This window comes from Lolium rigidum, chromosome 3, assembly GCF_022539505.1.
Source record: "Lolium rigidum isolate FL_2022 chromosome 3, APGP_CSIRO_Lrig_0.1, whole genome shotgun sequence".
NCBI classification, from domain to species: domain Eukaryota; kingdom Viridiplantae; phylum Streptophyta; class Magnoliopsida; order Poales; family Poaceae; genus Lolium; species Lolium rigidum.
The window spans coordinates 238,242,875-238,256,605 of NC_061510.1; the positions used below are offsets into that span (position 1 = coordinate 238,242,875).

The window sequence follows — 13,731 nt, forward strand, 5'->3', positions numbered from 1 at the left end:
TTGCGGCTCCCCATTTTTCTCAATGCCGAACTTTTTGTATAATAAGAAGCACATGATTTTAATGTTTATTATGGTTGTACTATTTAATAGGCTGTCAATGTTGTTTCACATTAACTAATAAATTTGGAGGGCATAAAAAACATAAATAAAAATATGAAACTTGCCCCTATCAGAAACTCGAGACATATTTTACTCCTCCTATGAAATTTAACTAAGAGCATCTCCAAAGGGATTTGGGGCGCGCCGGATAGAAAAACGTTTCCAGTCGCGTGCCCCAAAGCCTCTTTTTGTTCGGCGCGGCAAAATACGGTGTCCGGCGCCCCGAGCCCATCCCCGCTACATAGGGGACACTCCAGGCACGCCGGACACAACGAAAAGCGAGGCGAGGCGGGCGGGACCGATGCGTCAGCGGGTCATTCAAGTTTAAACCTAACTGTTGTCTACCTCGCGACGGAAGTTATTGGCGCGCAGTGACACACGGACGAAGCGTCGCAGCTATACCTTAATGGCGACGGAGGGCCAGGCGAGATGTCTCGTCGGTGCTGCACAGCCTCCATGCATTGCCGGCGTTCGCATGCCACCGCGCGTTCCCGCGCTTTCTTCCCGCCGTCTGGCCTCTTCTCGTTCTATCTTCCCGCCTCTTCTCGTTCTATCTTCCCGCCTCTTCTGGCGACACCGGCGTCTATAAAAGATCCCCCCGCTCAATGGAAGTCACCACAGCCGCCGACACCCCTTTCTCCACCGCAAGCACAACCCTCGTCGCATAAACACCACTGCGTAATGATGAACCGCCCTGGCGCCGGTGAAAGTGCATGGAGCCCCCTTGTGTGGTTTTGGTAATTAATGACAATCCCTATGGACTAATGTTTGCATTGAGTTATATTTGTAGGAGTTGTCCATAGGCAATGTTTGAACCATATGTTGGCTTCAAGGTTGCAATAAGAAGAAATTGATGAAGGATATCAAGTATCAAGTATGTCTTTAAGATGAATATGAAGTGAGTCCTCAAGTTACTTCAAGACATCAACATGATGAAGAATGAAGAAATGAAGTGCAAGTTCAAGATGAGCCAACTCGAAGAGATCATATGCTTGAAGCTTGCCATCCATATGGTGATCATGGATATGTGAAGATGCGCCGAAGAAGTAGCTCTCCCATAGTGGAGTATGGGGGAGCATTTCGCATGACTTCATCAAGCAAGCACAATCAAGAAAGGCGTTCCATCTTGTTGCGGTCAAGACCGTCATCATCAAGCTCAATTGAAATGCGCAAGGTTAAGGTTTTCTCTTGATAGGATTTCTTTCTCACCGGTCTCATGGTGTAGTTGGAGACCGATTTATAGTTTAGTTGCCGTACTATCAAGAGGGCTCTCGAGTGAGTAACTCGATCGTATCCTTCGGAGAGCTCAAACATTTGCATCCTTGCATCATCTTTCTTGGTTGTTATTTGGATCTTATCCATATGGTGTTTTAGATCTTGTGCTTATTCTCATGACAAGCTCTAGTTCATCGAAAACGGATTCCGCATGAATCACTTGTTGCATTTTTTATATTGGAGTTTTTCTCGGTTTCTCATATTGAGAGGTTTCACTCTAAAATACATAGAAAACCTACCCCACTTGTTCTTAAGATTTTCACTCTTTGTGGGGTAGCTCTTGTCATCTTATTTACAACAAAATTGGTTTCACCTAAATCCGAGTTTCCTAACTCAAGTTGTTGCATTTTCCATATTGGAGGTTTTACCGGTTTGCCTTTTATAGATAGGTATAACCTTTATTCATTTGTTTCTATCTTACTTTGCTGGACTATGATGTTTCTTTGCATATTGTTGTAGAGCTCGTTGTTGTGATTTCAACGAGCCCAAGATCATTGAAATCAGAGTCCGGATGCAAAAGTTCTTAAGGTTTTCGTATCGAGTGTTTAGGTAAAAACAGGGGGGCGGAACTGCCGCCGGGAGCACCCCGGCACTGCCGGTGGCCAAGGCCGGCACTGCCGGTGGCACTAGGCTGGCACTGCCGGCCTGTCGCGATTTTGGCCCCAACGGGCAGAAATATAAGACCCCTATTTAAGGCCTTCTTCCTCCTCTTTCTCCTCACTTCTTCTTCTTCCTCCTTTGGCTCTCCGCCATTGTTTACCTTGAGAGCTTGCCACATCCCTCTACTCCTCCAATGGTTCTTGAATCCATTTGAGGGAAAAGGAAGAGGATATCTAGATCTACATTTCTACCAATCAAATCCATCTCTTTGTGAGTGGAACTCTCTAGATCTTGATCTTGGTGTTCTTTGTGAATTCCTTTGTTCTTCCTCTCTTATTCCCCCAATAGCTTTTGTAGCTTTGTTGGAATTTGAGAGAGAAAGACTTGAGCATCTTTGTGGTGTTCTTGCCATTGCATTTGGTGCATCGGTTTGAGTTCTCCACGGTGATTCATGGAGGTGAAAGCAAGATAGTTGTTTCTCTTGGGTTCTTGGAACCCTAGAAGGATTCTAGACCTTTGTGGTGATTTGTTGGGAGCCTCCAATTAAGTTGTGGATGTGTGCCCCAACCTTTATGTAAGGCCCGGTTTCCGCTTCGAAGGAAATCCCTTAGTGGAACCGTGACCTAGGCCTTTGTGGCGAGGGTCACCGGAGAATAAGGTGAAGCGCCTTCGTGGCGTTCGGTGTGTGGTGTGAGTACCGCATCTTGGGGTGAGGCCTTTGTGGCGTTGGTGTGCATCGAGCAACCACACCTCAAGGTGAGCCTCTTGTGGCGTTCGGGAGCACTAAGCAACCGCACCTCTCCACCGGAGATTAGCACTCGCAAGAGTGTGAACTCCGGGATAAATCATCGTCTCCCGCGTGCCTCGGTTATCTCTATACCCGAGCTCTTTACTTATGCACTTTACCTTGTGATAGCCATCGTGCTTGAAGTTATATATGTCTTGCTATCACATACTTGCTTGTATTGCTTAGCATAAGTTGTTGGTATACATAGGTGAACCATTGCTTAGAATAAGTTGTTGGTGCACATAGGTGAACCATAGTTTATAGGCTTTGGGCTTGACAAAGTAAACGCTAGTTTTATTCCGCATTTGTTAAGCCCATCTCGTAAAAGTTTTAAATCGCCTATTCACCCCCCTCTAGGCGACATCCGTATCCTTTCAATTGGTATCGAGCAAGGTCTCTCATTCTTAGGCTTCACCGCCTTGAGAGTAAAGATGTCGGTTAGGGGATTAGATCACAATAACTTGTTTATATTTGATGGCACAAATTATGATCTTTGGAAAATTTATGTGCTTAATATTTTGAGGGGTATTTCCCCGAACATGGAGCAATTTCTTGACATGGGTTTTTCTTCTCCTAAGGATCCCCAAAATTTATCTTATGAGGAGAAGAAAAACTCTTGTCTCGATGCTCTTGCTTCTCATGTGTTTTCCTTTGTTGTGAGCAATGTAGTTACTTCTTCAATCATGCCTTTTGGGAGCGCTCATGAATTATGGACAAAGCTTCAAGATAAATATGATGTGTCCAATATCATTGAGGATGATTGTTTTGCTTCCACTTCCGGCCGTGTTGAGTTCTCATCTTCATCCACTTCACCAAAGTGTGGTAAGACACAAGGTAATGATATGGTGAGTGGTGATGAAAATTGCAATGTTGATATTGAGCTTACTATTGATGATTCTTCATCTCTATCTCATTGCAATGCTTCATCTTTGGACTTAAACACATCTAGCACTAGAAATGATTTACATGCTTGTGTTGGTAGTCCTTGCATATCATGTGTAAGTTGCTTGAATAAATCTCATGATGATATGCTTGATTTGTCTTGTGGCCATGATAAAAATGCTTCTATTTCCTCTAGTTGTTGTGTGGCTAACAATGTAGAGGAAACCAAAGATTCTATTGGTCAAGACAAGATCTTGAAAGGAGCCTCAAGTAACTCCTCATCTTTATCTCACGGTCCTCATATATGCCTTATGGCCAAGGGTTCCACGGTACCTCCTACCATGGAACCTAATATTTCTCGTGGTGATAAGGATGAGGATGAATATGAAGAAGAGGATTGGGTTGTCAACGGAGATTAGCACTCGCAAGAGTGTGAACTTCGGGATAAATCTTCGTCTCCCGCATGCCTCGGTTATCTCTATACCCGAGCTCTTTACTTATGCACTTTACCTTATGATAGCCATCGTGCTTGAAGTTATATATCTTGCTATCACATAGTTGCTTGTATTGCTTAGCATAAGTTGTTGGTGCACATAGGTGAACCATAGTATATAGGCTTTGGGCTTGACAAAATAAACGCTAGTTTTATTCCGCATTTGTTAAGCCCATCTCGTAAAAGTTTTAAACCGCCTATTCACCCCCCCCTCTAGGCGACATCCGTGTCCTTTCAGCCGGCCAATTCCCTCCACCACCGTCTCCACCACCACCTCCACCACCGGAAGCACTGCAGTTCGACATCGACCCGGAAGCTGCGGAGAACGAGGCGTGGGAGGAGGCGGCGCTGACGAACACCATAGCGTAGTTCGACGCCGCCATGGAGGAAGAGTCGCGGCAGCGTCGGGCAGAGCGGTGGCGTGCAGAGTGGCGGCACCTGCACATGGAGCGGGATCTCCAGAACCGTGAACGGCGGGAGGCAATCGAGCAGCGGCGGCGGGAGCGTCAGTAGCGGGAGGTGGCGCAGGACCGTCAACAGCGGGAGGCGGCCTCGGCGGCAGCGGAGACGGCCTGGGGGCGCGGGCAAATGTGTTGGCGGCGGAAGGGATGGAGCATCAGCAGCGAGAGGCGGCGCTGGCGGCAGCGGAGGTGGCCTGGGGGCGCGGGCGGATGCGTTGGCGGTGGAGGTCGACGCGTTGGCGGCGCAAATGGAGGCGCAAATGGAGGAGGACGACGATGGCTTCGAGTGGTCCGATGACGACGGGTCACACCGGACGAGGCGGTGGATCAGCAACGAGTGCTCGTCGAGGTCTTCGAGACGGAGAAGAAGCTCTAGGACGACGCCCGTGCCCGCGAAGACGCGCAGATTCACCGCGCCGTCAAGCTCTCCCTCCAGGCGGCACAGCAGAGGATGGCAGGTGACGAGGCGCTGCTGGAGCAGCGGTGTATGGCCTCCACCCTACGCATGGAGAGGTGGCACGCGCAGCTGGAGCTGCGGCGGAGGGTAGGCGGCGACGGGGTGGGGCTGTCGAAACCGTCGAACGGCCAGTAAGGGTTAGATGAAATCTAGCCGTTTTCATTCGAACTTGTAATATATAATCAAATTTGAATGTAAATTTTTATTTTCGTGCACTTCTATTCATTTGGGGGATGCAGGTGGGGAGCAATCATCCCTCAAACGTGGCATGAAGAAAACACATCCCCGAAGGCTTGATCCGGTGCGGTTTGGGAGAGGATTTGGGAGATGCGGCGCTCTAAATCTCACAATTTCGTTGACCGCTAGCTATTCTGGTGTTGAGGTAAGATAGCTCATCGGCGCAGTGACTGGCGTTGGCATGAGGTGCCATGCTACCGTTAGGTATATGTGACCTGCTTACCTTTATAGTAGGTTCAAATGGTGAATCGGGTCACGGCGCCCACAACGCCTCCTCCTAGGGTGACCACGGGTTTCGTAGGGCCGGGTGCCCTCCAATACGACCATCCTCGCCGCCTCGGCCTCTCACTACGTGCTCCTCCTCCGCCCTCTGGGTCACCGCCTGCCGCTTGGCCTCCTCTCGCAGGGCAGCCTGCCGTGTGGCCTCCTCTTGCGCCCTTGTCATACGAAAAGAAGGCCGCATGCGCCACTGCCTCGAGAGCGTGGAAGCGGAGTGCCTCGACGAGGTGGACATGCTCCTCTAAGGCATGCTCCTCGTCCTCCCCCGCTTCTGGTGGTGGCAGGGACGCGCAAAAGACCTCATCCTCCTCCTCCTTCACTGGAGCAGTGGCACTGGCAGCAGAACATGGGCGCGCGCATCACCTCCCGCGACTCGAAGAACGTGTGGTCAAGGAGGTCCGGCGAAGGTCGTGCTCCATGACGAACTAGAGGTCGAAATATCGGGAGTCCTTGGCGTACGCGGGGTCGTCGAGGAGGTCCGGCGAGAGGAGCACGCGGCGGCGCTAGATCTCGTTCCGGCACACGAGCCTGAATGTGGGGACGGGCGGCACCAGAACATGATGACGTGGTTCAGGTGCTAACCATGTAGGACGTGGATGTCAGGCCACATCATCGGGTCACCACGCGGATAGACGCCCATATGTGTCGTTGCGTTGGGCCATGATTCTTGTACGTGACGACCAATTTAGGCACGTGAACTAGATGGGTCGCCGTGTTGGAGATGAACTTATAGCTTCCATTGAATATTTGAAGACACACCTGTCTGTAAGCCTATTACAAGATCAGTGGCTCTTCTAAATGGTACTCCCTCCTTGCCATAATATAATGCGCATTAGTTTTAAATTGTACTGTAACTTTAACCAAGTTTATTGAGTAAATTATCTATATCTAGAATACCGAATATCTAGAGTACCGAATGTATACCTTTCATGTGGTTTGATAGTCTGGATGTTGATATTTTTTGTATAAATTTGGTCAAAATTTACTGTTTCACTTCAAAAAAAAAAACTAATGCGCACTATATTTCGGCATAGAGGGAGTAGCGTAAACTTCTAGCTCATTTCGAGGCACTCGTATAGGTTAGCAACTTGTCCCCTTGATTCTTTCTGAAAACAAAGAAAAAAACTTGTCCCCATGATTCTTTCTCAAAAAACTAAAGGAACGTGTCCCCTTGATTCTTGAGAGAAAATTTTATATGCATTACAATTGTTTAACAAATACAACACCTTCCTGGTACAACATATAATAAAAATGTAATCCAGTACAGTTGCATCAGAAATTCGGCAATATAAACATGTCATTTACCTAGTTTCTTCTTAAGATGAGACCTACAAATCAATTAGCTCAAGGCTTGGGGACACCCCACGAACATATAAAACATATACATGACATATCCATTGAATTATTCTATCCATTCGGTCAGCTCAACGATTTCTTTTGCACCAGATCTGGAGTCGACTAAACTATCGGTTATGATTATTCAGCACCTACTGTGATGGTTAATATGAAACAGCACAGAACAACAACAAAAGAAGAAACAGAGGGGGAAGGGAAAATACATCCTCGAACCGATCAGCACTCAGTAGTTTTCTTCACATTTGTGTGCCAACTCCCACGATCCTGAGTATACACGCCTCAGCGGAATTATAATCACAACAGGCACAAAGTGCATCGATGGAGTTCCAAACCAAACAAGATGAAGAAGCAGGAGTTCAGAGAAGGTGCTGATCTTCCTTTTTATTCTGAATCACCCTTATTGTGGCACCTCACTTGCACCGCCAGCGTGGCTGTTGTCGTGGGGCAGTTGATGTCTGCACCGAACACCCTGTGGTCCACTGGCAGCACACACGACTTTTTGCCGATGCATTCCTGTTCATATAGTCCAGAGATTAATCACCAATCATACGCAAAAACAACCAAAACATGGTCCACGCTAGTGTTACAGATGGTACATGTTATCGACAGGAATGTGTGTACCTTCGCCACGATATCCTTTGCATTGGGAGTGTGACAGGTGCCTGCAGTGAAGTTGCCGCACGTGCCGTCCGGGTTGCCGAAGCTGGCAAAGACGACCTCCTGGATCTTCTTCTTCGGGGGCAGGTCAAGATGCCCCGGGTGCTGTGGTCTTCAGCTATGAGCTTGATCTGGCCTCCATCAGTGTCCCACGTCTTGATCTGTGCAGGGTTGTGTTCCGAGATGTGCACGCATATGTCATCTCTCCTCACTGTCTGGATGAGGATGCCATCTGGCTTGCCAATCTCCTCCTCAAATACAACCAAGAGGTTGTTCTTAGATTTCAAGAATGGCCGTGGAATATGGTACCTGAAGGAAAATATAATAAGTTCAAGGGTGCAAATTCACTGTAGGCCAAGAGTGGAATGTGTCTTTCAGCAGCGCTGAACTTTCTTACAGTGCCTGGGAAGGTACTCCGGCAATAGTTCTGAATGAGGTCCAGTAGCGACCCATGCCTTCGCCGTTCACGAAGATCATACCCTTGCTCATAGAAGTCATGTCAAGAACAACTGGGTCCTCTCCGTCTGGCTCGTCAAAGTATCTCTAACATGACAGTGAACGGTGACAATGAGAGTTGTAAACAAAGATTGAAGGGAATGAATGTCTGAAGTTCCTTTTCGTTGGCCAGGTTACCTTGTACCAGGAGACAGCATGTCCATTCTCGAGAGGCTTCCACTTAACAGCCCCCATGCCTTTCTCCGTGTAAATCTCCTTCTCCTCACCGTCCAGTTTGACCTGTTTAGAACAAGAAACGAGGTGCTCATTTCTTAGTATATCAGTGCATTATGTCTTGAAGAGCAAATGAATGGCGTATAATTTTCTCAAATCTTAAGTGCAATAGCCTGTACCTTATGGCCCCAGCCATTGACTTGCAAATCCAATGTCCCAGTATTGAGACCCTGTATTCTGCAATCCTGAATGCCACCCTTTAATTCAACAAGTTCGCCACCACTGTCCTGCAAACAACAGAAAAATGTGTAAACAGAACTATAACAGGTCAACATTCCATCATAAATTGTGTGCATCCATCACCCAGACAGTTAGGACCCGAAACAGTCAGATATTACCTTCATTCCCATGGATGATGATAGCAGTGCAAGATGGTTGACACCTATTTTTAGATCAATGGGCTTTTCGAACATGAAGCCCTTGTCTTTCTTGCTTCCACGAGCACTCCCTGCACAGATGGTGGTTATGAAGCCTCTTTTTTAGTACAATTGTTAGTGCTTGAAATTGGTATCGGCTTTTGGATACGCAAGACTGTTACATAGTTGGCCCATGTTACCTGCGAAGGCATAATTGACAAATCCCATCAATGCATGTGCACTGCTTTTGACCTGAACCACAGGACGGATGTCACCCCTAAACGGCAGGTCGTCTGCCTCCAAGCGAAAGCTGCATCGATGTTGTAAACAAACACAAAAGGTGAATTCAGCATTTTGCTACATGTGAGAAAAATACAGAATAAATGTTCATAATAATGAGCTGAAATGAAGGTGTGATGAAAGAAACAGCACCTTGTGGTGTACCACAAATAGTCACTATTGTCCTTGGTCAGGTTATACTGCTCCATGGGTTCCTTTGTCCTGAGATTAGTTTGCTTATACCTCGGAATCGGCTCTGAGTACATCTCCCAAACACTGTTCTTGGTCGACGGGTCTGCTGTGTGGAATGACCTTTCACTGTGTTGAACAAACACCTAGCATAACATACGCATAGCACAAGTCAGGAAGGCATGCACTGAAGCTAGGTCCGTACTAATTTGCAGCGAGTGTATTCAGTGCACATACTCTCTTTGTGTTGTACACCACATGCTTGCAGTCTGCAAGGATGGAGACGGAGCGGCTCGGTATGTAGTACTTCTCACCTCGGAAATTCACAGTTCCATCCTCCCCTGTATTGTTGTTGGAGATGAAAGCCAAGCACAATTTTTCCTCAGGCAACTCGAAGTTATGTGCCTGCAGGTGCAAGAAACTAATCAAGCCCAGAAGAAGATGCTGTTCAATTACAAAACACTTTCAAATGAAACATCTCAAGTATTTCTGCACAAAAATGATGGAAGCAGTTGTTCCCAACCTCATACCCATGAGCCAATAGCTCGAATGATTGTTTCCCCTCAAGGAAAGCTTTCTGGTATGACCTGATTATATTGTGCAAGTCCCTGAGATGCCCAAATTTGGGCTCCTTCTGCATACCTGGATAAGTACATTGACCCAGTAACATGATCATTAGAGACAATAGAAGCAAGAGATGGAATTGGGGAAAAGTAGAAATATACAGTTGAGCCAATCTAACCGTATTCATCAAGGGGACCTTCATCATAATATCCAGTCAAAACATAGGAAGCACCTGTCCTCCCAAAATTTGTTCCACCATAATACTGTTCAAAACAAGTTAACATGCAATTCCATCAGAAATTCTAGTATCTTCTCTGTTAACTTTGTGAATGTATATATTTGCAAAAATGCACCTGTACAAACATACCATGTAGTAGTTTACCAATGTCCCACCTTTGGCAAAAAAACGTAACACAGCATATGCAATGTCCTCAGCTGAACGTACAGCTAATTGATCACCAAATGCTCTGAACCTGTGTATTGCAAGGAATTACTTTTAATATTAATGTCGACAAATCAATTGATGGCAGATAAAATTGTCTTTGCTAAAGCCATAACACAAATGTTTTTTTAACCCACGTTCAATTACTCCCTCCGTCCCGATAATGATGTCTCAAGTTTGTCTAGATATGCATGCATCTAGATTCTAAATGAGTTTTAGTGTAGATGCATACAAATCTAGCAAAGTTGAGACACCGTTTTCGAGACAGAGGGAGTACAACAAGATTAACGGGATGGTAATATCATTATAAGGGAAATATACTGCGGATATTTTAGGTAATCACACACAAGATATCACACTATGACAATTTCATCATAAGGGAAGTATGTTTCACATAATTTGCATAATCCACACATCATTATAATGGTAATCACAAACAAGATATAGGTTAACATGTTTGGATGATCATAAGTTGGCCACAAAAGTATTACAGTGCCATGTCAGCTTTAGAAAACAAGTAGAATGTTGAGTATGAATAACTTGAACTTACTGTGCAGTCCAATTCTCAGTCCAAAGGCGAGGTTTATTTTTGTCACGCAGTGTCCATGTGTCCCCACAGTGCCTTCCGTTGCAAGTAGGAATCTAGTGAGAGCGGGGCATATATTAAGCGATTGAGGCAAAACAACAATACACTCTGGATAAAACATTCTCTCTCAGAGGAGATGTTCAAGTTTAGAGCGTGTTTCATGCGCTAGAATTTCACAAAAGACGGTTCAACTTTTACAAGATCTTAAGGTTTCACCACGTATTTAGTAAAAGAGTTACCACTTCACCAGGAGCCGAAGTTTGCTTGCACATTATCCACGGGACTCCAGTGTTGGTGCTAAGAGCCATTTGAGCAGCCCACTCGAGGTACTTGTCGCCATCTGTTATATGATCCTTTTTAATATTCCCATACTCATTCTCGATCTGTGAAATTTGCACGGCGCATGAATCACCGGCAATGCCAAAAACAGCATACAGATAAATGACACCATACAGGGTAGAGTTCAACTGACCTGGGCTAGGATGACGGGTCCTCCTTGAGACGCGAACATATCCGCATCCTTCAACTTCTGCACTATGAATCTCACAAACTTCTCCATTTCTCTCTGCATCAGAAACACGAACGGTCATCTGCCTGTTTAAAACTCCTAGCACAAGATGTGCATATACTACCAGGCTCGCAATAGCGTGACTGGTTACCTTGTATGGCTCGTTGTTGGCGCGGAATATTATGTGCGGAATCTCCCTAAGCCAGTAAGGCAAGCCACTGAGGGGAAAACGAACAAAGAGCATAGAAGGTGCAATCAGATGAGCTGAGCATATACATCAGGATTGCAGAGGCCACAAGATTGCTGCATTATAATAAATAAACGGAACAGGTTTTGGCACGTTAACGGACCCGTGGTTCCATTCTGCCTGGATGAAGGGCCCGATGCGGATGACGGCGTACATGTTGTTGTCCTGGATCAGCTTGAGGAACTTGATCATGTCGTTCCGGCCTTCGAAGTTGTACTGCATTGTGACGAAAACGCAGTGAGCTGGATTTGCACCTGTCTATTGCAATTTGTCTGCCGTGGTGAGTGGAGGGTGTTTGTTACCTTGCCAGGCTCGGGCTCGTGGGCGTTCCAGAAGGTGTAGGTCTCGATGCAGTTGAGGCCGCCTTCCTTGGCGATCTTGAGGAGCTTGGGCCACATCTCGGGCGGGCTTCGCGGGTAGTGGATGGCGCCGGAGAAGAAGAGGTCCCTCCTGCCGTCGATGAGCAGGGAGCGCTCGTCGTAGGTGACGACGCTGCCCTTCTTAGTGAAGGTCCACTTGGACCCCGACGCCGCGCCCGCGAGGAGCGCGGCGGCGGCCAGCAGGAGCACCGCGGCGGCGGCGGTCATGTGGGCCAGCGCGGCGTAGGACGGGGGTGAGGGGAGGATGGGACGGGTGTGGCGGGCGACACTAGCGAGGGGTCGGGGGAGGAGGGCGGCGCTTTGAAGGGCGTGGGGCGGAGGGGCGTTGCGCGGGAGCGGCCGCGCGGCATTGCCGGTGGTGGCGAGCGGTGGCGAGTGGCTGCGGGGGCGGGGAACGCGGCGGGAGCCTCACGACCTGTTCTGCGGAGCTACAGCGCCAAGGACCGGTTTTGCAATGTTTTCTTTGCTCCCCGTCCTTTTTTGGGGGGATATATATATATTTCATCTTTTCAGGTTTTTGTAACAGGGTGGATGCCTGGCTATGGGCAGCCCGGCCCAAAAAAAAACCCGGGCCTGGGCCTGAAAACTTTCCCTTTCCCCTATATACCTGAGAGTAGGGTTGAAAACGATAGGGAAACTTTCCGTCCGTTTCCAAAGAAAAAGGAAATGGAGGGCCAAATACGGAAAAGGAAGTGGCATTTTGAGGAAACGAAACGGAAACGGAAAAAGCATAAACGGAAACGGAAAAGAAAACGAGGGAGCCCTTTTCGACGGAAACGGAAACGGCAGAGGAAATTCCGGAAAAATAAATACGGAAAGTTTCCGGAAATATAACCTAGAAAGGCCCGTGCATTTAGCGGACCTACATTTACACATGAAACCAGACTTGGCCACGTATCAAGTCCACTAAGTACTCTAACCCTAATCACTCTGTATAATTGCGTGTGCATGCGGCTGTTAAACTATGTGAGTTACTTTATGTGAATTGCCGCTTGTCGAAGTTAAGTGTTATATCTTATTTTATTGTCTTTCTTTATGTGTATCTTTTGGTCTACAAACCAAGGTATCATGCCGCATTGTATTGTGGCAAATATTCGTTTTCGTAACGTATCCGCTACGTATCCGTTCCGTATTCAAATCCGATGATTTCCGTTTTCATATTCGTTTCCGAGGATTCCGATTCCATTTTCGATTCCGATAAGATAGAGGGAAACAAAAACGATAAAGCATGTTTCCGTCCGTTTCCGTTTCGTTTTCAACCCTACCTGAGAGTCATTTTTGGCTCCTCCCGGCTATCTCAAGCCCTTTCCAATGGCTATCTCAAGAAAGGTGCCCACATTATATCTATATTTTTTTCTCATCTCGCTCGTGTGATCATCCCTACACTTTGTTGGTTGATGGTTGTACGTGGTGGGTGTACCCGACGGCCCTCATTTCCTAGGTTTTTTAGGGATCGCGCCCCACAAAACCTAGCCCAATGATTGCAAAAGCATCATTGGGTGATTTGGATCAACCCAATGGACGAATGAGCATGCATCACCCTTGTCCTTGTGGATACACATGAGAAATTTCCATCTGGTGTCATCTGCAAAATTATTATCATGTGCGCACGTAAGGCATCCGACGGGCTTGTGAACGCACGCACAGACATTCCTCGGGTTTTCGTGTTCCCATACTAGGTGAAAGTGCTTGTAGCCTCCATGTGTGATTTTGGTAATTAATGATAGCCCATATGGACTAATGTTGGTATTGAGTTATGTTTGTAGGATTTGTTCATAGACAATGCTTGAACCATATGTTGGCTTCAAGGTTGAAATAAGAAGATGAAGTGGCGACCAAGATTTTAATCATGGAGTGATCCGAAAATT

The 13,731-nt window shown here is 46.8% G+C and overlaps 1 pseudogene; it reads right to left on the bottom strand.

The window, feature by feature from the left end:
- Positions 1-7,126: 7,126 nt before the first annotated feature.
- On the bottom strand, positions 7,127-12,070 carry LOC124699173 (annotated as a pseudogene).
- Between the last annotated feature and the right edge of the window lie 1,661 nt (positions 12,071-13,731).